General features: G+C 39.0%; 1 pseudogene; it reads right to left on the reverse strand.

Annotated features, from left to right (window-relative positions):
• Nucleotides 1–1,830: 1,830 nt before the first annotated feature.
• Nucleotides 1,831–16,272, reverse strand: LOC111535575 (annotated as a pseudogene).
• Between the last annotated feature and the right edge of the window lie 11,609 nt (nucleotides 16,273–27,881).

Consider the following 27,881-nt stretch of genomic DNA (forward strand, 5'->3'; position numbering starts at 1 on the left):
TTTCTGTTCTTGGGTTAGTTTGCTGAGAATGATGGTTTCCAGTTTCATCCGTGTCCCTGCAAAGGACATGAACTTATCCTTTTTTATGGCTGCATAGTATTCCGTGGTGTACATGCGCCACATTTTCTTTATCCAGTTTATCATTGATGGCCATTTGGGTTGCTCCCACGTCTTTGCTATTGTGAATAGTGCCACAATAAACATACGTGTGCATGTGTCTTTATAGTAGAATAGTTTATAATCCTTTGGCTATATACCCAGTAATGGGATTGCTGAGTCAAATGGTATTTCTGGTTCTAGATCCTTGAGGAATCGCCACACTGTATTCCACAATGGTTGAACTAATTTACACTGCCACCAACAGTGTAAAAGCATTCCTATTTCTCCACATCCTCTCCAGCATCTGTTGTTTCCTGACTTTTTAATGATCGCCATTCAAACTGGTGTGAGATGATATCTCATTGTGGTTTTTTGTCTAATGACCAGTGATGATGAGCTTTTTTTCATGTTTGTTGGCGCATAAATGTCTTCTTTTTAGAAGCGTCTGTTCATATCCTTCGCCCACTTTTTGATGGGGTTTTTCTTGTAAATTTGCTTACTGAGTGGGAAAAAACTGGAAGCATTCCCTTTGAAAACTGGCACAAGACAAAGATGCCCTGCCCTCTCTCACCACTCCTATTCAACATAACATTAGAATTTCTGGCCAGGGCAATTGGGCAAGAGAAAGAAATAAAACATATTCAAATAGGAAGAGAGGAAGTCAAATTGTCTCTGCAGATGACATGATTGTATATTTAGAAAACCCCATCGTCTCAGCCCAAAATCTCCTTAAGCTGATAAACAACTTCAGCAAAGTCTCAGGATACAAAATCAATGTGCAAAAATCACAGGCATTCCTGTACACTAATAATAGACAAACAGAAAGCCAAATCATGAGTGAATTCCCTATAACATTTGCTACAAAGAGAATAAAATACCTAGGAATACAACTTACAAGGGCTGTGAAGGACCTCTTCAAGGAGAACTACAAACCACTGCTCAAGGAAATTAGAGAGGGTACAAACAAATGGGAAAATATTCCATGCTCATGGATAGGACGAATCAATATTGTGAAAATGGCCATACTGCCCTAAGTAATTTATAGATTCAGTGCTATCCCCATCAAGCTACCATTGACTTTCTTTACAGAATTAGAAAAACTACTTTAAATTCCACGTGGAACCAAAAGAGGGCCCATATAGCCAAGACAATCCTAAGCAAACAGAACAAAGCTGGAGGCATCATGCTACCTGACTTCAAACTATACTACAAGGCTACAGTAACCAAAACAGCATGGTACTGGTACCAAAACAGATATGTAGACCAATGGAACAGAACAGAGGCCTCAGAAATAACACCACACACCTACAACCACTCGATCTTTGACAAACCCAACAAAAACAAGCAATGGGGAAAGGATTCCCTATTTAATAGATGGTGTTGGGAAAACTGGCTAGCCATATGCAGAAAACTGAAACTGGATCCCTTCCTTACACCTTATACAAAAATTAACTCATGATGGATGAAAGACTTAAACCTAAGACCTAAACTCATAAAATCCCTAGAAGAAAACCTAGGCAATACCATTCAGGACGTAGATATGGGCAAAGACTTCTTGACTGATACAGCAAAAGCAATGGCAACAAAAGCCAAAATTGACAAATGGGATCTGATTACACTAAAGAGCTTCTGCACAGCAAAGGAAACTATCATCAGAGTGAAAAGGCAACCTACAGAATGGGAGAAAATTTTTATAGTCTATCCATCTGACAAAAGACTAATATCTAGAATCTACAAAGAACTTAAAGAAATTTGGCTCCTGCTTTTACTGCTATGACTACACCCTTCAGTATGCCCATTGTACTGGCTAGAATATGTGTCTGAGCTCCGCCCTCTGTCCCTATTCCTGGTCTTTTCTTCTCTTGCCTCCCTCCTGCTTGAGGACTTGTGCTCGTGCTTGGGTTTCTCTTTCTTCAGGTCCCTCTCTAGGTCCTCTGCTCCACCAGAGTAGGCAGTCCCGGCCTTGGGGAGCTTTGGCTCTTCCCTGGGCTCTGACTTCTGAGCTGTCTCTGAGTTCTTACTGCTGTGCTTCTCAGAGCCAGTTTCATCCTTTTCTTTCACTGTCTTGCTTCTGGGTGACGAAAGAGGATGGTTGCTCTGCCTGTACCCCCTGGTCAGTTTTCTCTTTTTCTTTCTTTTTTTTTTTTCTTTTTGTCATTTTTGTGCTTTTTTGTTGGTTTTTCATTTTCAGAGCTCTCAGACAAACTTGGTGAGGGGGTACGCCCCACAGCCCTTCTCCTGGAGCTTTTTGGTCACATCATCCGTTTCTTCTGAGTCTTTAGGAGTCCTATAGTTAGACACATGATTCACTCGGATAGTTCTTCCTTTCATCTTGATCCCATTAAAATTGTCAGTGGCCAGAATTGTGCTCCTCTGGCCTTTATAGCAGAGGAAACAGAATCCTTTGGATTTCCCAGTCTTCTTGTCCCGCATGAGATTAATGTTAACAATCTCCCATATTGTGAGAACACACAGACCATGTCCCCTTCAGTCAGTTCATAAGGAAGCCCTCCTAGGAAGATCCAGGCACTGTCCTTGTACTCAGATTGCCAGGACACCTTATCGACCACCCCAAGCTGGACCTCTCGCTCATTCAGTTAGTTGATCAGCTTCATCTTAGTTAAAGGGTTTGTCTCCCCGGGCTCACACTCAACGTTCAGGTATCAGAACAATCACTTTTGTAACCTGTATGAAATAGAGTAAAGCACCAGCAAACCTACAAGGGGACAAGTTTTAACTGTAACTGTGTCAGTTCAGGAGATGACTGATGGTCAGGAAAACAGAAAAGTATCTATGGGGTGAGGGGGCATAGGGACTCTAAGTAACAGGGGAAGAGTCTTTTGGGCAGACACAGCAGAAATTGTTCCTTTCTCCTACTTATATCCAACAGGGTAGCCATATTGCACATATATTTTCCAGCAAATGTGTTTTGCAGACAGCATTACCAGAGCCAGTTTGCACTAAAGAGAGTTGCAGTGCCAGCATTCCACAAATCTGCGAAGATAGCAACTAGAGTCATAGAAATATAAAGACAGGAGGTTGAGCAATTGCCATTATATGAAAAAACTCTTTGCAGTTAATATTTTGAAACTTAATGGGTAGACACTACAGACCAACTAAGAAGATCGCTCTCACTGTGTGGCAACACTTCCCCTGCAAATCTCTATATATTGCAATAAAAGCATTTATTCTGATCATAAGAGTTATATATGCTTATCATGGAAATTTGAAAAATACCTCAGAATATTAAAAAGGGGAGCATTCTATCATCCAGTGATAATAGCTTGTGTATTGACGTGTATTCACCCAGCCTTTTCTTCCACTGAGAATGATGTATATGGCTGTGTCTGTGTGTGTTTTAAAATCGATATATTCCAAAAACAAATCTCTTTTTTCACTTAATACATGAGGAACATTTCCCATGTCATTAAATATTCTTCAAAATTTCATTGTTAATGACTGCATAGTGTTCAGGTTTTCTGTATAACTGTTAAGCATTAGTATATGAAATATTTTTCTCTCTCTGTAATTATTACTCACAATAGCTAATGCAATGAGATAGGAAATTAAATATGTGGTATACATTTTTTTTTTTGAAAGAGAGTCTCGCTCTGTCGCCCAGGCTGGAGTGCAGTGGCACAATCTCAGCTCACTGGAACCTCCGCCTCCAGGTTCAAGTGATTCTCCTGCCTCAGCCTCCCGAGTAGCTGGGATTACAGGCACCTGCCACCACGCCTGGCTAATTTTTGTATTTTTTAGTAGAGACGGGGTTTCACCATGTTGGCCAGGCTGATCTCAAACTCCTGTAATCCCAGCACTTTGGGAGGTCGAGGCGGGCGGTATACAGTTTTGAATGTGGGACAAAATTAGTATTATTTGAGAATATTATGATTTTATACCTAGAAAAACACAAAGTAACCCAGTGAATTAGCTATCATGGTGAGAAAATTTAGTAAGTTGGCTAGAAAAACAATCAGTTTTGTTTTATATTGACAATTGACAATATACAATTAGAATTTGAAATGGAAAGAAAAAGAAATCACACTTCCAATTTCCACAAAAACAATAAAATAACAAGAAATACATTTTTTTTTTTTTTTTTTTTTTTGGAGATAGAGTCTTGCTCTGTTGCCAGGTTGGAGTGTAGTGGCATGATCTTGGCTCACTGCAACCTCTGCCTCCCAGGTTCAAGTGATTCTCCTGCCTCAGCCTCCTGAGGAGCTAGGACTACAGGTGTGTGCCACCACGCTCAACTAATTTTTGTATTTTTAGTAGAGACAGGGTTTCACCATGTTGGTCAGGCTGATCTCGAACACCTAACCTCAAGTGATCCGCCTGCTCGGCCTCCCAAAGTGTTGGGATTACAGGCATCAGCCACCATGCCCGGCCAAGAAATACATTTTATAATGAAAAATTATAAAAGAACATATTGAAGCCATACCTGAATAAATGAACAGACATAGCATTGTCCTTGGAAGGAAGAAAATACTATAAAGATGTAATGTATTCCAAAATATAAATTAATTTTCTATTGTTTGGATTGAATTTTCAAATATATAAGATATTTAATATGACATAAGATAAGGTGAGACTATGTGGTTTTCACAAAAATCATATTTGAGGGCTCTGGCGGTCACCTCTAGGCATAAGGCAAGTGCCCTCCAGAACAGTTGACACTGAAGCACAAGACATCCATGTGAATGCTGATCTTTAATGAAATGTTGAAGGCCATAGATAGAAAAGCACATGAGCAGCAAATCACAGAATTAGACATAATGAATTGCATGTTTTGAGTTGCAATTAAGATGGTTTACCACTTGAATAGCAATCTAAGGTTGAAAAGCTATGATTTATTTATTTACTGATAGTTGACAATGCCGATTCTCAGCTATATAATTAGTTAATATATTAATGTTTCAGTCAAAATCCAAGTGGATTTTTTGCAATATAACAAATACATATAAAGTTAGATGACAGAAGAAATGTACAAGAAGTGCCCAGATATTTTTTAAAAAGAATACTGTGAAGGGAATTGACCTGTCAGATAGCAAACTACATTTTAAAGCCACTGTAATCAAAGGAGCATGCTATTGACAAAAGAATAGACAAATGAATTAGTGGAATAGAAAAAAGAGTCAAGAAATACTTCCAAGTATACAGAGGGATGAACTATTTTAAAATCAATATATCAAAGAGGTGAGGGAATGAAGGATTATTCAGTGTAATTGGGTCCATTGAATACACACTTGGAAAAAAATTTGGGTTCTTACCTGTAAATATTTTGAATGATTATCTGAATGTAATCTAAATGGAATCACATAGTTTAAAAAATGAAATGAGGTGAAATGGATATCATACGAGGAAATATAGGACAATATTTTGTAAATTCAGTCTGAGTAGACATATCCTATCAGGATAAAAAATCAAGAAGGGATAAACTTGATCACTTTAATCATGTAAATATTAAAATCTCCTATACATCAAAAGGTTTTACAAATACACTAAAATGACAAAACCCAGGAGAATACATTTTTAAAATATAAAACAGAGATAAAACATTTACATCTCTAATACACAACAAAATCCTTCAAATCAATAATTAGTAATTTATTATACAAAATATGATTAATAAAATTTAAAATGGGCAAAAATGTAAACACATTATTTGCATAATTAAAATAATAATCATATGAATATCTGTGCAACTTCAATAATTGTCAAGGAAATAAAAATTGAATTATCAAAAAGATACAATATTTTGAAAAATGTTATGGAAAATTTAGAAGGTTAAGAAAGTGTGAGGATATCTACTTCTAGAAGAGAAACGAGACAACAGCAATATTTCACAGATATTTGGTGGGAATATAGATTTGCTCTAACCATTTTGGAAAGTAATTTGGCAATGAGTATGAACATTTTAAGAATGCATAAACTTTGATGCAGCTATTGCACTTGTAGGAATTTACCTCATTAGGTTAAATGGATATATGTGCATGGAGGCTCATTATAGCACCCCTCAGTGTCCTACACATTGCAAAGCTCTTCATTGTCCAAAAACAATTGAAATCAGTTGTCTTTCTGAGCCAAGATAATTGACATTTAAAGTTTTATCCAAAAAGCAGGCATCCAAATAATGCTATGAGACTTGCACATGAGAAAACCACTTTGACTAACACAGTTAATCCTTTTGTGACATTTCTTAAAATACATGGAACTTCACAGAAACATTTTCTTAAAATCCCAACAGTTGACATGGGCATTAAGGGTAGACAAAAATATTGTTCAGTCTGTACCATTATTACTGCATACACTGCATGGTAAAGTATGATCCTGATCTTCCATCAGCTTTCTTACTGCCCAACTGACAAAGATGTAAGATGAACTCAACTATTCAAGAAGTTCTGTTTAGTAATGCTTTCAGTAAGTTAATTTGGATAATTGGTCATATTACAATATCACTTGTACAAATTAAGTCTTCAATAAATATAATATATTTGAATAAATAAGCTAATATTCTCGATCAAGGGGAGTAATTTGAACATGGGAAGGGGAAAGACGTAAACCAGTCACCCAGGTATCTGTGGCATGTCGTAATTTCTAATTTTTTTCTCCAAATATTTTCAATCCACACTTTGTGTCAGGCACCATTCATGTATTCAACAAATCTTTACTGTGCACCTGCGATAAGCCAGGCACTATTTCAAGAACATAGGATACACAACAGTGAATAACAGAGATGATAAAGTTTGCACAGTATTGGGAATTCCTTAGCCTAGACCCTCTGCTAACAACATCTACTTAAAGGTTTTTTCAGCCTATTTCAGAAAAACAAAAACCTCCCCACGGGGACTTCTTCAAAAGCTGCAACTTGTTTTCAGTTTCTTCATTCAAGCCACACATTTACTGAAATGCCTGCTATTATAAGCCAGGAACTGCTCTAGGCATTGGAGAAACATCAGCAAACAAAAAAGACAAAGTCTTTGCCCTCAAGAAGACTGTGTTCTAGAAACAAACAAAATACAAAATAAGTTTAGATATCGGTAAGTGTCATGAATAAAATACAGAGGGCTGTATGATAAAAGTAATTGGGAGGAAAAGGCTTTAAAAGCTAGGGTGATCTGGAAGGCCACTCTGTGGAAGTGACATATAAAACAAAACCTGAATGGCCAGAGGGAGCCAGCCGTGCAAAGATCAATATGAAGAGCTTTCCAGACAGAAAGAACAGCTCTTCCAGAAGAATAAACTTGAGATGTTCTAAGAACAGAGAAGAGCAAAATGATCAAGGGTGGAAATGATTGATAAGAAATGAGTTCAGAGAAGTGGCAGGAGGAGACCAGATAATTTTTGACCTTGTAAGCTAGACTAAAGAGTGTAATTTTTATTCTGTATACAGTGGACAGTCACTAGAAGGTGTCGAATAGAGTAGTGATAAAATAAGAATTACTTTCTTTTTGAAAACCCAATATTTATTTCTTCCAGCTTTATTGAGATATAATTGGCGAATAAAAATTGTATAAATGTAAGGTATGAAACATGTTTTTATAAATGTATATATTGTGAAATGATTACCATAGTCAAGTTAATTAGCATGTCCATCACCTCACATAGTTACCTTTTTTGTGGTGAGAAGATTTAAGATGTATTTTTTTAGCTAATTTTAAGTATACAATATAGTATTATTGATTATAGTCACCATGATGTACATTAGATTTCCAGAACTGACTCATTCTGCATAATTGAAACTCTGTACCTTTTGACTAATATCTCCCCATTTTCCCCCATATCCCAGCCCCTAGTAACCGGCATTGTCCTCTTTGCTTCTTTGAGTTCACCTTTTTAATAGAATCCACATATGAGTGAGATGATACAGTATTTGTCCTTCTGTGCCTCGCTTATTTCACTTGGCATAATGTCCTCCAGGTTCATTCATGTTGACTCTAATGATAAGATTTACTTATTTTTTAGGGCTAAATAATATTTCACTCCATGTGGAATATTATTCACTTATGTTTCTCCAGTGGCTACTGTGGGGCATATGTTATATATATAGCATTGTGCTCTTTGCTTTTGCTTTTTTGCCTCTTTGCTTCGAGATATATATATATATACACACACAGACACATATATAGTATAAATGTATTGTATAAATGTAAGATATGAAACATATATATATATATATGTATATATGCCACATTTTCTTTATCCATTCATCCATGGATGGGCATCTAGGTTGATTCTATATCTTGGCTATTTTTAATAGTGCTGCAATGTACATGAGTGTGCAGATATCTTTTTGACTTACTTATTTCAATTTCTTTGGACATATACCTACAGTTAGGATTGCTGGATCACATGGTAGTTTGAGTTTTTTGAGAAATTTTCATACTGTTTTCTATAATGGCTGAACAAATCATTTCTACCAATAGTGTTCAAAGGTTCCCTCTTCTCCACATTCTCACTAACACTTGTTATCTTTTGTCTCTTTGATAGTAGCCATTCTATTTTGTCTCTGTTTGCAGATGACATGACCTTATATTAAAAAAACCCTAAAGACTCCACGTAAAAACTTTTAAAACTAATAAACAAATCTACTAATGTTGCAAGATACAAAATCAACATGCAAATTTCAGTTGCATCTCTATGTACTAACAACAAACTATTTGAAAAATAAATTAAGAAATCAATCTCATTTATAATAGCACCCAAAAATAAAATGCACAGGAATAAATTTAACCAGGGAGGTGAACGATCTGTACATTGAAAACTATAAAACATTGATGAAAGAAATTGAAGAAGACACAAAATAAATGGCTTGGAAGTGTGAATCCAGAAAATCTTAGACAGGTCTCAGTTAATTTGGAAAGTTTATTTTGCCAAGGTTGAGGACGCGCCTGTGACACAGCCTCAGGAAGTCCTGAGGGCATGTGCCCAAGGTGGTCAGGGCACAGGTTGGTTTTATACATTTTAGGGAGACATGAGTCATCAGTCAATATATTAAGAAGTACATTGGTTCTGTCTGGAAAGGCAGGACAACTTGAAGCAAAGGCAGGAAGACTCGAAGCCGGGGAGGAAGCTTCCAGGTCACAGATATAAGGGATACACAAATGGTTACATTCTTTTGAGTTTCTGTTTAGCCTCCCCAAGGGAGGCAATCAATTATACATCTATCTCAGTGAGCTGAGGGGTGACTTTGAGTAGAATAGGAGGCAGATTGACCCTAAGCAGTTTCCAGCCTGAGTTTTCCTTAGTGATTTTGGAGGCCCAAGATATTTTCCTTTCACCAAAGAATTAATATTGTTGAAATATTCATACTGTCCAAGGGGATCTACAGATTCAGCACAATCCCCATCCACATTCCAATGTCATTTTTCACAGATATAAAAGAGACAATACTAAGATTTATATTTTTGTCACTCTGTCAGCTATTTAGAAAACTAACTATACGGTAGTACTGGTAAAACCATAAGTACATTATCCCAGATGCGAGATTATGATTGTTTGAACCAGAGCGGGAGCTGCAAAGAAGGTATGAAGTGGCTACGTCCTGGGTATATTTTGAAGGTAAAGTGTTTCAGTGGCCTTAAGACAACTTTCAAATTTGCAGATTCGCTACAAGGACTCACCTGACTCAATAGCAGATTATTTTAATGGCTAAAATTTATTACAGCAAAGGATAAAGCACAAAAGCAACAGGAACATATTTGCATTGGGCACAGTACAGAGAGGCTAAACATAGTTTTCCAAGTCCTTCCCCATCTGGGGCCACACAGAGCATGCTTTATTTCTAGCAGTCCACTATAAGAACTGTTGTGGGACAGATAGGACCAGGGAAGCCCATTTGAATCTTTGGGTCCAAGGCTTTTATTGAGAGTTGATTAGAAAGGCATATCATCCATAGCAGTAGAAACATGAGAGTCCAACAATGGAACCAGGTGCACATGATCAATCTTGGTGTTTGTGCAAAGCAACCTGAGAAACTGATATGGAACGGTCCATAGCTCCAGGTGAACACAATGAAACCCTCAATCACTGACATCAATTATATTCTAAGAGTCACATTTCCAAGGGCTGACCAAGGGGTTGATCATGATTCCATATGTCCTTGGACATACGAGGAGTAAGCAACCAGCTAAGAGGTCAAGTCACTGAGGATAAAAAGTTGACTCTTGGTTTTTGTAAGTTTTAGGTCACAGTAATCTTAAGAGTGTCTCAGTTGAGTGGCGAGCATAACAGTCTGATATAAAATGTTGATAAGATAACAGAAGGTCAGGAATTAAAGTGAGTATACACAACTCTTTTAATGTATTTTCCTGTGAAGGGGAACCAAGAAATGTGGAGGTTTCTAGAGTATTTCAGATATCAAGAAATTCTGTGGTCAGTTTTAAGATGAAAACTATCACAGCATATTTATATGCTGACCTAGTAATGATTCAAGAAAGAAGGAAATACGTGGTAAGTACTTGTATTAGTCTATTCTTGCACTGCTATAAAGAAATACCTGAGACTGGGTAATTTATAAAGAAAACAGGTTTAATTGACTCACAGCAGGCTGTACCAGAAACATCACTGTGGAGTCCTCAGGAAACTTACAATCATGGTGGAAGGCGACAGGGAAGCAGGCACATCTTAAATGACAGGAGCAGGGTTGGGGGTGATGCCGCACACTTTTAAACAACTAGATCTCATGAGAACTCTATCGCAAGAACAGCAGCGAAAGGGGAAGTCCACCCCCATGACCCAATCACCTCCCACCAGGCCCTACCTCAAACACCGGGGATTATAATTCAACATGAGATTTGGGCAGGGAAAAAAATCTAAATCACTTTCAGCCCTTGAAAGGAGAGAGGTAGGCCGGGAGTGGTGGCTCACGCCTGTAATCCCAACACTTTGGGAGGCCAAGGCGGGCAGATCATGAGGTCAGGAGATCGAGACAATCCTGGCCAACATGGTGAAACCTCATCTCTACTAAAAATACAAAAACTAGCTGGGCATAGTGGCACGTGCCTGTAATCCCAGCTACTAGGGAGGCTGAGGCAGGAGAATCCCTTGAACCAGAGAGTCGGAGGTTGCCATGAGCCAAGATCATGCCATTGCACTCCAGCCTGGAGACAGATCAAGACTCTGTCTCAAAAAAAAAAAAAAAAGAAAAAAGGCAGAGGTAATGAGATACAGAACTCAAGTAGAGTTCCAGGCTTGTGATGGGAGGGGCTGTTATGAAGGTCTCTGACATGCCCTGGAGACATTTTCCTCATCATCTTGGTGATTAGCATTTGGCTCCTTGTTACTAATGCAAATTTCTGCAGCTGGGATGAATTTCTCCCCAGAAAATGGGATTTTCTTTTCTACCACATCGTCAGGCTGCAAATTTTCCAAATGTTTATGCACTGTCACCTCTTGAACTCTTTGCTGTTTAGAAATTTCTTCCACCAGATACTTTAAGTCATCTCTCTCAAGTTCAGAGTTTCACAGATCTCCAGGGCAAGGGCGAAATGCCCCCAGTCTCTTCGATAAAGCATAGCATGAGTGACCTCTGTTTCAATTCCCAACAAGTTCATTATCTCCATCTGAGACCACCTAAGCCTGGACTTCATCTTCTATATCACTATCAGTATTTTGGTCAAAGCCATTCAACAAGTCTCTAGGAAGTTCCATCCTTTTCCACATATTCCTGTCTTCTGAGCCCTCCAAACTGTTCCAACCTCTGCCTGTTACCCAGTTCTAAAGTTGCTTCCACGTTTTCAGGTATCCTTATAGCAGCACCCTATTACCTTAGTGCCAATTTACTGTATTAGTCCATTCGCACACTGCTATGAAAAGCTGCCTGAGACTGGGTAATTTATAAAGAAAGGAAGTTTAATTTGCTCGCAGTTCTACATGGCTGGGGAGACATCAGGAAACTTACAATCATGGTGGAAGGCACCTCTTCACAGGGCAGCAGGAGAGAGAATGAGTGCAAGCAGGAGACATGCCAGATACTTATAAAACCATCAGATCTATCATGAGAATAGCATGGGGGAAATTGCCATCATGATCCAATCACTTCCCACTGTGTCCCTTCCATGACACATGGGGATTATGGGAATTACAGTTCAAGATGACATTTGGGTGGGGACACAGCCAAACTATATCACTTGTAAACACTCATATACATTTGTAAATACCTTCACACACTTATAAACACAGCATCACACTCTCATATCTCTTACACATGCTGAAAAACACAATAACACACACTCACACATTCAATCACACACATTTTCACAAGTCACACACTCGTACACACACATTCCTATGCTCAAATACACTCACTCACAAATTCTCTTACATGCTAACACGAAAACTCTAACACACACTTTCACATTCACACAGTCACATTCTCACACATACATACTTTCAAACAGACACTCCTACATATACTCACATAATCACATACACTCACACTTACACATAATCTCACACTGAAACAGCCACACATTCACACAGACACGAAGTCACAGACATGAAAAACATATCAGTTGTCATTGTTGCCATGGCTATTCTAGCAGTGAGAATATTTAAATAAAAATACAAAAACCCTTTGGAGTTTATATTCTACTGGGTAATGATAGATAACTAAACAAATGATATAATATCAAGCAGTGATTCATATTGACAAGTTGACTAGGATAAGAGAATAAAGTGCGGGGGTGATATATTAAGTCCAGCAGTCTGGGAGGTTTTCAGAACATTTGAGCAGAAACAGGCTGTGGTCATATTTGTGTTTTAAAAAGTAAATACATACTATGGAAAAATAATTGGGTGATGATGATGGAAACAATTTTCTGGTCAAGAGATGATGGTGTAGTGGAGTAGAAATGATGCTGAGTTAGAATAGATGGGTAGCAGTGGAAGCGCTAAGAAAGAGTGGTGTTCTAGATATATTTTGAACATGGAACAGAATTTGCTAACAAATTGGAAATGAGTCATGAGAGAAAGAGAGGACTTAAGGATGATTTCAAAGTTGTTGATTGGAGCAACTTGAAAGATAGAGCTGCCATTTACTATAATAGAATGAAGGATACAAAGAATAGCCTGTTTGTCACTGGGGAACTGGGAATGCAGTGGAAATGGAGAGTTGGGGTTTGGACATTAGGTTAAGGTAGCTATTGGTCATTCAAGCAGAAAGATTAGAAATGAAGATTAGAATATGATAAGCATTAGACTGGAGTTTAGGGCCAATGTTATTTATTAAGTATTCATTAATTCATTCAACCAATAATTATTGAGCACCTCCACTCTTATAGGCTCTGGAGATTCAGAAATTTATAAGACCAAGTCCCTTTCCTCAGAGCTCACATTCTGGTAGGGAAGACAGCCCATATACAAAGAAATATATTGTAAAATATAAAGGTACTGATAAGTGTTATGACAGGGAAAATGAAAATGTGCTTGACACAGTTATGTGGATTTAAATCACATAATGAATGCAAGGAGGGGATACTGGTATTATTCCCAACTGACAGTTGGAGAAAGCAAGCCTCTCACATGCTAAGTAGTAAGTCAAGGTTTAATGAATAAATGAATTAATATGTTAACGTATCAAACTGTACAGGACTACCAAGGCTTCACTCCAAAGATACTGGCATGGATCATTCTATTTTTGTCCCCAAGCTACCATACCAAGTTACCCATCTGTCTTGATCCTGAAAAGTAGCCACTACACAGAAAATGGGCAACAAAATACTATGAACACCTGAGGTCCCTAAAAGTACATGAGGTTTGAAATACAACAAAGGAAACCACGAACGGGAAAATTTTAATAGCCCTTTAAATTTGAAAAGACTTTTACTTTACAAAGCTTTTGTATTTATATACAAATTTTCCTGAATTACATAGACCAGAGTATAAAACATGGGTGCGTTCAGCATTTCATTGGTCTTGATAGTAACAGCCTCTACGAATTGCCCACTAAGGATGGCCTCTTCTCCTGATCTGGAAGCCCTGCAAAGAATACTACTTTGCTCACTATACATGCCCATCTTTGGTGGCTCCACGTGCTTTTTCACAAGGGCCGCCTTTTCCCTCAAAAATTGTTCCTGAGATAAATGAACTGGAGCCCTCAAGGTGCAAATCTGCAGAGTTCTGTGACAAAATGAGTGCGATCATCTCTTTATCTTTTGGTACCATAATCAAAGCCCCAGAGCAAATCATCTTGGTCTCAACATAGTACAGGTTATTTAGTGAAATATCTATATCAGATATTTTGCTCACAATTCTCTATTTTCTTTGGACCCAGGCATAAGTCTGTTATGAGGGGGTAGAGCAACATTCTTTCCCTTGGCATCATGTTCCTAAACAGAAGAACCTATGCTAGAGCAATACGCACAGCCTTTCTCCACAGGAGGAGGCAGGTCTTCATTTAGTTCAACACATGCGACTTCTCTTTTTAGGATAAGCCTAGAGCGAGGAAGCACATCGTCTTAGTTCCGCACACCATGAGTTTCTCAGCTGCAGGTCTTCGTTGGAGGAGATGTACCACATTTGTTCAGTGGTGCTTATGACTAGGCAAGTCTAGCTAATTGTGGGATGTAGAATTAGGAGGGTCACTTTTTCCTGCACAGTTGAAACATATTCTCCAAAACCAGCTGTGTTTAGTAATAAAGATGCTAGTGTTGATCTCCATCTGTCTGACTCGGTTAATTGCAAACTCAGGTGAAAAGAACAGAGCCATGCATTGGGCCCACCGAATCCCTTTCACTGACAGACTGTCCTCAACACCATTCCCCAGATGCCACTGTATTTCTTTCACTGGGCTAAGGTTAGCAGTCTAGATCTCTTCCTTAGGGGAATTAAATTAGAATGATATTTGCAACTTGGTGTTGAGTTCTTCACTTCTTCCCTCCTCCTTTCCTTCAATAAGTTTTCAGTGACGGCTTTTCTCTTCCAGGAACTGCCCTGACCTCTGACAAGACAACAGTGAGCAAGCCAGAAATAGCACCTCTCCTCATAAAGCTTACAGTCTAGCAGCCCAACTAACGTAATTGAAATGGTCACCTGAGTGTTATAGTGGATAATATAAACAAGTGCTATGAGGGTCTTGGACTCTGATACAGTCTGAGGGATCAGGGAAGGCTCCCTTGAGAAAATGATGCTTGAGCTGAGATCTAAAGAATGAGTTGAAGTGAACTAGACAGAAAGATGGGGTGTGAGAAACAGTGTATTTTAAACAAGGGTAAAGGAGTAAGCAAAGGCCCTATGGTAGTAAGGAGGGAGTATCAAAGTTTATATCCACCCATCACTTTCGTCCTCTCAACCATCCTTTCTACAATTTAGCTAGGATTCTCATTTTACAGATGAATACATTGAGGCACAAATGGTTACTAGCTGCATGACCTTGGGTAAGTAGTAGAACTAAAATGTAAAGCCAACATTCAGTGCTTCTGAGGTGGTACTTCTCAACTGGAGGCTATCCCTCGCACTCTACCCTCCCTAGGCACATTTGGCAATATCTGGAGACATTTTTAGTTGGCACAAGTGGAGGGATGAACTACTGCCATCTAGTGGGTAGAGGCCAGGACTGCTGTTAGGCATTCTGATTATCTGGCCCAAAATATCTTTTTCTTCAGTTTTTTGAAATTTGTTTTCGATTTGTTTCTTAATTTTTTATTCCAGCCGCATATTTGTTTATGTATGTGTACATGTGTATTTAATATAATCATTTCAATAATTTAAATAGTGCCAAAGTTGGGAAACCCCACACCAAGCTCCTAATCTTTCCACAGTTCTGCCTTGTTACCTGGGGGCTTCTCAGTCCCTCACGCGAATGGACTTCTAGCCAATCAGCTCCAATTAGCCATTTTTACTCAGCAGTGGAAATGGATTCGATTTAAGCAGGGACCTCTGCTACTTTGCAGTTATCTCAGTGATCCTCACCAGCTTTGTATTATCACTTCGCCTCATAGATGAGGAAACAGAGGTTAAATTACATGCCTTGGGTTTCAGAATTCAGAGTAACAGAGTAATTGAGTCCAGCTCTTCTAAAACTGATATTGTTTTATCTTCATATCGTGGCCCTTTTAAGGATACGTGCTTGCTCTCAGCCTTCTCAAGTACAACTGGCAAAGGCTGGAGTTGCAGGTCTTGATCGGAGCTGCAGGGCTGCTGTGAAGAGTTTGTCAAACTTAATGGCCGCATTATTTTTTTAGGAGCTTGAAAATCAGCCCAGTGTTATTCAGCTTGAATTCTTTTCTTGCTAGGCTCAAGGCACACCAGACGCACAATCTGCTGTTTGTGTAGAAAATATGTCAGGAGAGAAAAAGATAGCACCCACATGCGAGCATCTGCTGGAAAAATTCATTTTACCATTAACCATACAATTGAGTGAGAAAAACATCTGTGCCTGCTATTGCAGATGTAATCATAAAACCCAAATGTAGCAATGAAACAAAGTGGAAGAGGGGCAGAGGATGAGGAACTGGAGAAACACGTGACTTTAGTGTCAGGAAGGGACGGCTCTGTGGCTCTGTTGCTGTACTGAATACACTCACCTTCACCTTTCAAATATGACACCATCCACAGGGAACAACAAAATTGTAAGCAGGCAAATTATGCATGAGACATAGCATGTTAAACTCAAACCAGCAAGGCAGCTCAGAGAGAACTATAAACAAGGCAGAGGAATCCCAGACACTGCAAATTAACAGCAAAAAAAAAACATCTAAATATATGTTGGCGGCATTTCAATATTAAGGCTGACTTAGAATTGTGGAACTGGAGAATGTAGAAAATGTCAAAGCCCTCAGAGATTAACTAGTTTAATCCCCAGTTTTACTCATGAGGAAACCAAAGCCCAGAGAGGGATGTGACTGCCCAAGGTCACACAGCTAGTTACTGGCAGATGATTCCAGATAGTTCCTGGGGGACACAATTTGTTTTTCAGACTGACGAGAGGGAAGAACTTTCACAAAACTTTTCAAGTAGCCGGGAGCATGAACTTGAGAGCATAATTGTATTACAGTGACATAAAGGTAGACTTTGATTCTGGAAGCCAAAAGCCAATGGTGATTACCCAGCTTTGTTCAAACTGCTGAGGTATAATTCTGCTGCTCAAGGTGGAATAAAAACACCTACGAGATCTCAGCAAATGACACTGTACATCTGCTTTGAAAACAAATCTCAAATGTAAATGTGGTTCTGCTTCTGTTGTGCTTCCAGTTCCAAAGTACCATACAACTTGGATCTGAAAGTGGGAAGAAAGAAATCTGACTAGGTCCAAGGCACCCAATTTCACAATCTCATTAGTCAGTTTGCATGGTCTAGTGAAGGAGCCTGCATCCACGGAACCAGGAAGACTAGCATTGGCTTCTGGTTCTGCCTAGCACTAGCTGTATGGCTTTGGAACAAAGGCCACCGGGCTTGAGCCCTCCATAGCCTTTTTGTCATGGAAAAATGGAGTAAGGAGAAGCAAAAGTAAAGGATAAAATGGAGAAATGTATGGTAAGAGACAGGGGTAAGAAACAGGGCTGCCCTCTGTCCCTGCTCATGCCCTCAACTGACAGCATAACTAGCAGCATGTTATGGAGCCCAGACAATGTCCCTTTTCAATTCAGTTGTGGTCACATCATTCCTTTTATTCTTTTGTGAAGTCTTGGTTTAAATCTTTTGTCGATTTGCACTGGTCATTTTCTTGTTAATGAATTGTAAGTGGGATTTATATGTTGAGGATACAAGTACTTTGATAGAAGTGGTGTAAATAGTTTCTCCAGTCCAAGGCTTCCTTTCCCATTTTCTTGACCGTATCTTTCAAATGGCAAACATTTTTAATTTTGACATCAAATGTATCTTTTTTTAATATTTGTGTTTATTGTGTTCTGTATACAAAACTTTTGCCTATCCTAAAGTCACAAATATTTATATTTATTTATTTATTTTTATTTTTGAGACGGAGTCTCTCTCTGTTGCCCAGGCTGGAATGCAATGATGTGATCTTGATTCACTGCAACCTCCGCCTCCCGGGTTCAAGCGATTGTCCTGCCTCAGCCTCCCAAGTAGCTGGGATTACAGGCACCCACCAGCACACTTCGCTAATTTTTTGTATTTTTTAGTAGAGACAGGGTTTCGCCATGTTGGCCAGGCTGGTTTCAAACTCCTGACCTCAAGTGATCCGCCCACCTCGGCCTCCCAAAGTGCTGGGATTACAGGTGTGAGCCACCACACCCAGCCACAAATATTTTCTTTTACACTTTCTTCTAGATGTTTCAGAGTTTGAGGTTTTACATTTAGGTCCATTTAGAATCTATGCACATTTATTATCTATTTTGAGCTGATTTTTATATATGACATAAGTTAAAAGTTAGTGTTGGCTTTTTTTCTCGTATAGGTATACAGTTGGTATAGCAGCATTGGTTGAAAAGGTCATTTTCCCCATTTAATTACTTTGATACCTTTGATAAATTAATCATATATGTGTAACACTTTTGGCTTGTGGGCAGACCCAGACCTACACTTCAAAGACAATGCAAAGGAAGACACAAGTTTACAAACACATTTGCACTAATTCGAACTCAGTGAAGCTCAACCCATGAGGTCTGACTGTCTAGGACATCACAGTTGTTCCCAGGGATGAAGGAGGGTGAAATAACAAGAGACTACTTAGGATAGTTAATTATAACAGGCACACAAGATTGGGGCAATCCTTGTCTCTACTTTATAAGCATCACATCACTAATCCTTCTAAACAACCCTGTGAAATCGCAATTAATATGATCCCTATGCTTTAAAGTGAAGCATTGAGAGGTAACTTACACATCTAAGGTCATGTAGAGCTGGAGGACCTGGAGTCTGAAACTAGACTCTATGATGTCAGAGCTATGCTTTGAATCACTGTTTCTATTTATCTTTGTAGCTCCATTACTCTTATCTGCACAGTGCTCTGTAATGCTTCTCATCTAAAACAACCTACTACTATTCTCTTCCCTCCCAGCTGTTGAGGGCTAACTAATAAAAATAGTTAATATTGGTTGAGCACTAAAGCGCATAGGCTCTTTACATACATTCAATTCTCACAACAGCTCTAAATAAGTTTTGTACTATTATCATCTCCATTTTACTGATGCAGAAAGTCAGTCTCAGATCCTTGAGGTAACTCACTCTAGATCACACAGCTATTAAATGGCAGAGCCAGGATCTAAAACCAAAATTGCCTGCCACTAAATTCCCTGCTCTTAACTACTACAACATGCCACCTTCTAGACTTTTTTTTTTTTTTTTTTTTTGAGATAAGAGCCTCATTCTGTCACCCAGGATGGAGTGCAGTGGTGCAATCTCGGCTTACTGCGACCTCCACCTCCCGGGTTCAAACGATTCTCCTGCTTCAGCCTCCCAGGTAGCTGGGATTATAGGCGCTTGGCCACCACACTCAGCTAATTTTTGTATTTTTGGTAGAGATGGGGTTTCGCCATGTTCCCAGGCTGATCTTGAGGTGATCCACCCGCTCCAGCCTCTCGAAGTGCTGGGATTACAGGCGTGAGCCACCGCGCCTGGCTTCACCTTCTAGACTTTAAAGTAGATTATCCCTGCATGGTTGCAGAGGGTGAGGTAAAGATACTGGCAAGTCACTAATGTGCCTTCACACCCCAGAACATTCCCTGGATCTACTTCTATGTTTATCACTTAAAGCTAGGGATTGGGAAAATGAGCAATTCAGAAGTTCCCACAGCCGACTTAGAATTTCCATGGAATTGCCTGTCTTCAGAAGATCAAAGGCTTCCGTATTATAAAGTGACACCACTTGCTCTATTCTGCTTGGAACTTCAAGAAGAACAGTATATGCAAACTGATTCATTTTGATAAGCTGTTATGGATTAACCTAACAACAAAGAAATTATTCAATTATTCAGAATTATCCTAATAATACTTTTATGTTTAATCTTTATGATCTTCAATATGATTCCACCAGTGCTCTCTCATTTGGTTTTCACAACCTTGTACAATAAGCAGAGAAGATGCTATTATCCCCATATGACTGATGAAGAAACTGAAAATTAAATGGAAGTAAGTGACTTATCAGGTTTACAGAGCTAGTATGCAGCGGAGCTGAGATTGAGCCCCAGGTCTTTTGATGGCTCGCTATAATTTTCAAATCAAAAGCCACTAATATTATAATCATTGTGTCTTAATATTTTAGGTTATTCAGATGCAGACTGTAACAACACCAAGATCTCAAAATATTTTCTTTAATAATTATTTTCCTAAATTATGAGCATCCTAGTATCGCTATCTGGACCACCGGGATAGAAACAGCTGCACCTATGACCTTTCAAGTGAAATTGCTTTAGCAGGGTTTTAAGACAGACTAGGCCAAAGGAAAAAGATTCCTGAAAGGAAGGAAGGAACATGTTACCTTGAAGAGTAATCAATTATGCGAATGGTTTCACTACCTGTTATACCATGGATTATGCTTTCATTTTTCATATTAATGTTCTTTATGTTTTTCAATTAGTCACAGCAAATTACCTGTCCTTCGCCTTGGCAAGGGCAGCTCAGTGGGCCTCCGTGGAGTATTTTCCAAGTTTTGTCTGGTGAATTTTTGCTTTAATTCTCCTTGAGGCATTAACATGTAATTTTTTTTCAAATGCACGAATGTGTTACATTTGACGCTATCTCATTCATGTAGGAAATTACCTATTAAATAAGGAATTTGAGGAATCTGCCTTTTCTTATTTTGCAATGGTGCATTACAAAAATAATTTTAACTTAAATATAAAAAAGAATTGAAACATTAAAGAAAATTAAAATTTATTCAATACTTCTTAGTCATTCTAACAGAGAGACCTTATGGCATGAATCATATAAAAGAGCAAATTCTCCAAAATCCATTTCCCTCTGCTCAGCCCTGGCAAAGTGCCTGCCCACCCCCCGGCCCCGGCACTCCATCCCGTGGCCCCCGTATTTCTCATCCCACAACACCTAACCAGCTGCATTTTAATGGTCTGTTTATAGTCGGTCCTTACCCCCTTCCCCTAATATTTGAGGTTTTCTAGGACAGGAACAATGTCTTCATCAGAAGTGACTCCCCAGATCTTGGCACACTACATGGCACAGAAGTAGGTGCTTAGGAAGTGATAGATGAATGAAGCCATTTGCCTTTGGAAAACACTAGTGCATCCATGTTAGCTATGGTCATATCTCACAAATTAGGATTTTTCTCAGGCTATAATTTAAGCATTATGTTGCTTTCCCATAATCCTCTCTGGTAAGGGAAACCAAATAACTTCTCCGCCCTTGAGGACCCCACAGTCTAACAGAGCTCTGTCAAATGTTAACGTTTCTGAAGGCCTCGTGGTAGACTCCACTCCGAGTGCTTTGTCAGAAGTTGCCATATTCCCTTTTTCTTTCATGTGTGGCATTGTCCTTAAGATTACAAAGCTCTCTCAAACACTGCAAGGATGGTGTCTCAGAGGACAAATACTTTGCTCCATGGGCTACTAATGTCTTTTGAAAAACATCTGAATATGGGAGAGAGTAGGCCTCTTCTTCCTGAAGTATCTTGGTTTTATTTATTATTGTTATTTTTGGGTTGTTGTTTGGAGGAGGAGCACTATGAAAACTTCAACTCACAATTATATTTCTGCTTTTCACCAAAGGCCAATTTAAATGCTTTTACATTCAAATTCTTTTCCTAGTGTCATTTAATGACTTTGGGGAGGCAGGAGAGAGAGAGCCTCTGAGGACTCTCTGAGTCTCTGTAAAGAACTACAAGTTATTATTAAACCACTATCTCCACTGTGGTAATTCTTTCTTTCTAGTAATAATTATTTCAGTAACTAGGGTGAGAGCTATAAAAAGGTGCTATTATTACTTCAAACTTTAGGTTAACTTAGTCCCACAAATGACATAAAATATATTTGAAAGCATCTCTAATTTTTGTACATTGTGCAACTAAGTGAATACAAAAAAATTTCATTGAGTCAATGTTTTCTTGACTTGAGACACAGCTACACTGCAAAAGATCTGAAAAGTTGAGTATGAGATCTCTTTCCAGAGAAGGCTTTGTGTGATACTCACTATTGGTGGGGTAGCATCTAGAAGCCATAAGAGGAATAGTAGATTGAAGACTTGTAAGAAGCTTGAGAGATTGCCTGATTTTCTTGGCTTTGGTACAATATATCATCCAACAAGGATCAGTGGTTATTTGCCTTTTTCTGGAGCTTTACAAGAAACTGATACGCCACATGACCTTCAGTTACCATTCTGGCAATTTATTACAACAACAAGCAAAAAGTTCCTTCCTGTAACTGAACACCTTTCTTGCTTTGATGTAAGTACAGTTCCTTGTACTGTGTATTTGCTACAAAGGGAATAACTAATCTCTATTCTCTTTTTAGAAATTTTTATGCCTTTCAAAACCATGAGTAAGATGACTCCGATCCTCATAATCTTCAGACTAAACAAAATCTAATTTGTTTTATGCTCAGTCTCTTATTTTTCTTTCTTTAATTTTCTTTAAGGGCCCAAACAGGAACAGCCCTAGAATCTACTTTCTCTGTTCCTAGTCCTCAGAAGTACTGAAGACTGATACAAACTGAATATTTCACCAAAAAGTCATTATGTCGTATCCGCAGTTGTTCATGGTAATTGCCTAGTAAACAAAACAAAACAGAAACCAAAAAACAGGCATACAAAGAATCCTAAAGAGAGAAGGGGTGTGTGTGTGTGTGTGTGTGTGTGTGTGTGTGTGTTTCATTAAGGGTTAGAATTAAGTAGACATGCAAAGTTTGTGGCATTAACTCTAAAGTGAACAATTGAAAAATGGATGATAAATTAAGGGCAACTAATTTAGAGATAACATTGATAATAAAAAAATAGGGTTTTCAAATTCCTAGAGAAAGGCAAATGACTCTCAGTAAGAATTCCTACCAGCCAGAAGGTTCAATAGTGTAAGGCAGATGTGAAAGAGTGGAAAAAAGGGAACAAGATTAATATTTTGCTAGGTGTTGGGTAAGTCTCTTAACCTGTATTATCCTATGATAAACACCTCTTAGAGTGGCACCCCAAGTTACAATTATCCTTTCTCTGAGAATGGCCTCAATATGCAGAGGTGAATAGGCAACAAGCGGTCATGTTTATAGTGTGGGATCTTGGTCTCTTGGCTATGTTTGTTGATCCAGGGGTGGGCCCAGGATCCAAACCAAGTAAATGAGATTCTTTGTCTCATGAATTTAAAATCCAGAACAAAAAGGCACAGTGCATTGTATGTGGTACAGTGTCAAGTCCCTATTTCATTCGGCCTTGCTCATCTAAATTAAGTTGTTTACATGTCTCTCATTAGACATTAATTTCCTTGAAGGCAGGATCTTTGTCATATCTCTCAGGATAACAGAGAAAGTTTTTGACATTGATGTAAGTGTTCATTCTTAAGTATGGTGATGATCTCATGTGTATACATATGTCAAAAATCATCAACTTTTGTACTTTAAGCATGTACAGAATATTGTACATAAGTTAAATCTCAATAAACTTGTACAAAATTCTATGGAATCCCAGAAAAAGTAGTAACAGATAATCCCAACTGGTGTGAATATGAGTGAGATTTGTTTCAGATGAGAAAATTTTATGGTTTTGCAGTTAGCTTTGTGCTAACACATTATCGGGCTGTTTTTTAAGAAAGAAATAGCATTGATTGTATCAATAGTGGAACACCTAACTCAAGGATGGTTAATCTCATTGAATAACAAACTAGACCAGCCAAGTTCTTTCTAGCTAGAAACTGAATAAATAATAAGAAAATCTTCTTGTTGGTAGCTGTCTTAGTCTGCCTGGGTTGTTATTACAAAAAATACCATCAATTGTGTGTCTTATAAATAACAGAAATGTATTTCTCACAGTTTTGGAGGCTGGAAAGTCTAAGACCAACATACTGGCAGATTTGGTGTCTGGTAAGGGCTCATTTCTCATTGGATGCACCTTCTCACTGCATCTTCACATGGTGGAAGGGGCAAACATGCTCTCTCAGTCCTCCTTTGTAAGGTCACTAATTCAGGAGGACACCACTCTCATAACTCAATCACCTCCCAAAGGCCCCACCTCTTTTTTTTTTTTTTTTTGAGATGGAGTCACGCTCTGTCGCCAGGCTGGAGTGCAGTGGCATGATCTTGGATCACTGCAACCTCCGCCTCCAGGTTCAAGCGATTCTCCTGCCTTCCCCCCCAACCCCCACCGCAAGTAGCTGGGACTGCAGGCATGCGCCACCATGCCCAGCTAATTTTTGTATTTTTAGTAGAAACAGGGTTTCACCATGTTGGCCAGGATGGTCTTGATCTCCTGACCTTGTGACCTGCCAACCTCGGCCTCCCAAGGCCCCACCTCTTCACACCATCACCTTGGGATGCAGGTTTCAACATATGAATTCTGGAGGGACACAAACATTCAGATTCTAGTAGTAGCAGAAGGAAATATTGGGAAATGAAGAGAGAGAAGCCAAGATACTGTGAGAGAAAGTGCAGCATCACTAGTAACACCTTAGTAGCCCAGAGAAACATCACCAGAGCAGAGTTACTATGGCAAATTACAACAACTCCATGATTTAGGGTAACTTGAGTGAAACTGTCACTTTCTAATTTGAATTATTCCAACTTGGCTTATACTATTAAGATATCTACATGGGTCCTGATGAATTCTGATTAGATTTCTCCATCTTGCCTTTCCTACTTCTTGCCAAATCTGAACATTTATTTAGCAACAGCAAACGTACTGGAGGCTTGCAGAATTAAGGAAATCTGCCCTAAGCGATGCTGCACATTACTAGTTTCAAACAAGTTGTTTTAGGTGATGTTTCAAATAGGTGTTTTAAACTCACCTGTTTGGATATGAAATGGTTTTGTTCCTATTTGGTGTGGCGGGAGGAGGTTAAAGAGGATATGTCAGATATTCTCTGTTTGCCCATCTAGATACATTCTCTACCTTTCTCTAGCTTGTTTTAATCTCTGAAAGACTGACTTATTGGGCAGCTGATCCAGGCCCTTATCCTCTGGCTCTTATTTGGGTTTCATTATGGGGACCTCTGGCAAAATACTGGAGAGTCAGCAGTGGGTATTGTTGGGCAGTGGCTATATTTCTCTACCTAAAGCCACTAAGCCTGTGTGAAGGCCCGTCTTACTCATCTCACTTCATTCCAGTAATGGTTGCCTCCCATTTTTCCTTTAGACCCAGGGGTGAAAATGGTTTCCAAGGCTTCCACCATGGATAATTCTATCCTCATTGGTTACCTTGCCTTTATATAGTTCCTTTCCTAACCTCTCTTAATAAATACTCTTTTCAAATGTGCCATATATTTCCAGTGGGATCCTGACACAAGGGCTTAATCAATTTTAACTTCACTGTGTCACTGTGGGATACCTATAAAGTTCTCTTTTCCTTAAAATGACGGAGTCTCACTCTGTCGCCCAGGCTGGAGTGCAGTGGCGCGATCTAGGTTCACTGTAAGCTCCGCCTCCCGGGTTCACGCCATTCTTCCGCCTCAGCCTCCCGAGTAGCTGGGACTACTGGCGCCCACCACCACGCCCAGCTAATTTTTCGTATTTTTAATAGAGAGGGGGTTTCACCGTTTTAGCCAGGATGGTCTGGATCTCCTGACCTCGTGATCCTCCCACCTCGGCCTCCCAAAGTGCTGGGATTACAGGCGTGAGCCACCACGCCTGGCCTTTCCTTAAAATTTCTAAGTGATTGTAAGAGCCAACATGCACCTCCTATTCTAGACACAAGGATCCTATTTGCCTTTGTATCGTTCACTCCTAACATAGTGCCGGGGCACAGAGATGGGGCTCAATAAAAGTGTGCTGAAATAGTTTTGTAAATGAATAAATTAGTTTGAATTAATTCGCCTTCTGAAATTAACGCTTGAATAAAGGGTTTCTGATATTTTATATGGACCATTAGAATTTGTGACAAAAACCAACTGTGTATAACCTCAGTCGTAATTTAAGGAATGCAAATTAAGACAGCAGTAATATAACATTTTACACATATTAAATTAGCAAATTTAAACCAAAACAACAAATGCCCATATTATAATAAAGCTGTATACTTACATACCGCTGGTAGGGATAAAAATTGTCATAGCCCATTTGAAAAATAATACAAAATATATCAAGAGTCATAAAAATGACCCAATAATCTCACTCTTGGGGATTTATCCTAAGAAAATAATTGAGAAGAAACAAAATGCCTATTGCACAAAGATGCTCAGTGAAGCATTATTTGCAACAGCAACAGTGGAAATAAGCAAAACTGCCCAATAATGCAGAACCGATTAAGAACATTTCTGTACATCAAACAGATGGAACCCTTGCCTCTCATCAAAACATGCTTTCTGTAATCCCAGCACTTTGGGAGGCCGAGGTGGGCGGATCACAGGGTCAGGAGATCGAGACCATCCTGGCTAACATGGTGAAACCCCGTCTCTACTAAAAATACAAAAAAAAATTAGCCAGGCATGGTGGCAGGCGCCTATAGTCCCAGCTACTTGGGAGGCTGAGGCAGGAGAATGGTGTGAACCCGCGAGGCGGAGCTTGCAGTGAGCTGAGATCGCGCCACTGCACTCCAGCCTGAGCAACAGAGCCAGGCTCTGTCTAAAAAAATAATAATAATAATAACAATAAATAAATAAATAAATAAATAAATAAATAAAAATAAAAATAAAATAAAACATGCTTTATACAGTGGTGACCACAAAAAATCTTTCAGATGTTAAAATAAATGGTGAAAAACAAAAATCGAAAGAGGCTGTTATGGACTGAAATGTGCCCATAACCCAAAATGCATGTGTTGAAATTCTAACCACGAGTACCTTTTTAAAGACCTAATCTCTTAGGTCCTACAAGTCTTTAAAAGGAGATTAGGTCTTTAAAAAGGTAATAAGGTAAAATGAGGCCTTAAGGGTGAGCCCTAATCCTATATGACTGGCGTCCTTCTAAGAAGAGGAGATGTAGGCACAGAGCGACACAAGACACACATACACTCAGAGGAATGAGCATGTTAAGACACAGCAAGAAGGCAACCAGCTGCAAGCCAAGGAGAAAACAAACCAAACCTGCCAGCACCTTGATCTCAGACTTGCAGCCTCTAGAGCTGTGAGAACATATATCTCTGTAGTATTTTGTTATGGCAGCCCTAGCAAACCAATATAGAGGCGAATATCAAGATGGTGAATGCATTCTAACTATTTGTGTATGTGTATATATATACATGTATATATGCACACACACACAGCAGTAAAGACAAAAAGTGAATATGCAAAACCAAAATGTGCTATTTAATTATGGTAGAGGGATATGGGTTATTCCTTTACCTTGTGAAATATTTTGATAGCTATATTTATCCAGTTAAAAGAAAAGCCCCAAGAGGGTAGAGCAAGATGGCTGAATAGAAAGTTCTACCGATGCCCCACACCCCAGTAAGGACACCAAATTAACCACCATCTACATAGAAAAAAACACCTTCACAAGAACTAAAAATCAAGTGATCACTCATAGTACCTTGTTTTAACTTAATATTGCTGGAAGAGGCACTGAAGAGATAGAATAAACATTCCAGAATTGACATCGCACCTCCCCTCCACCCACCCCCTAGCAGCAGCCACATGGTGCAGAGAGCATCTCTGGGTACGGAGGAAGGGAGAACACAGCAATTGTGAGACATTAAACTCAGTGCTGTCCTGGTAGAGCAGAAACTAAAACCAGACCAAACTCAGCTGACCCCCTACACAGAGGGAGCATTAAATCCCCTGGCCAGAGGGGAATCATGGA

Source organism: Piliocolobus tephrosceles, chromosome 12 (assembly GCF_002776525.5).
Source record: "Piliocolobus tephrosceles isolate RC106 chromosome 12, ASM277652v3, whole genome shotgun sequence".
NCBI classification, from domain to species: domain Eukaryota; kingdom Metazoa; phylum Chordata; class Mammalia; order Primates; family Cercopithecidae; genus Piliocolobus; species Piliocolobus tephrosceles.